Genomic DNA, 1,441 nt, shown 5'->3' on the forward strand with positions numbered 1-1,441 from the left:
CTCTGAGTTACTTACAGATCGGGAATAAGAGAGCCTTTCTGTGTCAGCAGTTGTAGGAAAATGCCTTCTTGAGGAATGGTCACGTTGGACAAAGATTGCACACGAGTGAATTAGTACACTGCATTTGATGAGAATTTTGAACTTTTATCCTATAGAGGTTCATTTGAATTTAATATTATACTCATATTGGTTCATGCCTACAAACACAATTCCCATATTTTGCCTTGTATTCCATTTAAGTCCTTTAATGTTAACAAAAAGCTAAAATATATGTGAAATAATCACTACAGAGTCGGTATCGATACTTCTGCTGCAATGTTACACATGTATCGATAAAAGTTTGTGTGCTGTCATTGATATCATCAATCATACCGAATCTCCTAGTGGAACGTTCCAAATTGCATCGGCGATAAAGTAACCTAACATCTCGTGTCTCAGCCTCTATACAATTTCCCAATTTCCTAGTATTAGATAAACTTCAAACCATGTATTCGAAATTAATGTCTTTTTCGTAGAAGTCTGCATGGATGTGCGGCTATATTACTCACTACAACAAATTTTATCGCTTAAAATACTTCCGTCTTTGAATCTAGAAGTATGTGAACGAGTTTCAACGACCATTTACTGCCCTCAGAAAATCCTGATTCACGCAATGTGGAAAGAAGCACATCTAACGTGGGATGCTTTCTGCGGCCATTGTAACTGTATATGTGACTCTTAATCACATCTTTTGAGAAAGATTGCAGATTTGTTACCTGCTCTTGAGCATTTTTCTTCTTATCTGACTTTTCGAGACATAGGGGCTCTACCTCACTGCCTTCTCATATGACTGAAATTTGAACTGGAAAAAACGTTTCATTGAGCTTCCGAGCTAACTTCAGAAACTTCTGCTCGTACGCAGTTGTTAATTTTGGTAACAAATGTCAGTACCAGAACATAATTCTGGTCATTAGTGCATCCCACTAAGGAATTATGTAAATGGGATGGAAATCGATAGATGTAATGTACATGTACAGACAAACCAGTGATTAAAATTTCAGAAAAATTGGATGATTTATTCAAGAGAAAGAACTCCACAAAGTTAACAGCACTTCGGGCTACTTCTGGCCCTTATTCAGGCAGTTCTTTGGCCTGGCACTGATTGATAGAGTTGTTGTATGTCCTCCTGACAGACATCGTGCCAAAATTCTCTCCAGTTGGTGCGTTACTGAAGTGAAATGAAGAGGAAACAACGATTTCTGGTCGGGTGAGTGTAGGGAAATACCAACAGCAGTAGAGAATGGTAATAAAAGGAGTAGGATTCGTTACGAATAGGAAAGTAGGACAGAGTTATTGTGAACAGTTCAGCTGACAGGATTGTTGTCATCAGAATCAACAGAAAACCAACTCTGAAAATAGTAGTTCAGGTATACATGCCGAAGTCGCAAGCCAAAGATGAAGA

The sequence above is a fragment of the Schistocerca americana genome, chromosome 6 (assembly GCF_021461395.2).
Source record: "Schistocerca americana isolate TAMUIC-IGC-003095 chromosome 6, iqSchAmer2.1, whole genome shotgun sequence".
Classification (NCBI taxonomy): Eukaryota; Metazoa; Arthropoda; class Insecta; order Orthoptera; family Acrididae; genus Schistocerca; species Schistocerca americana.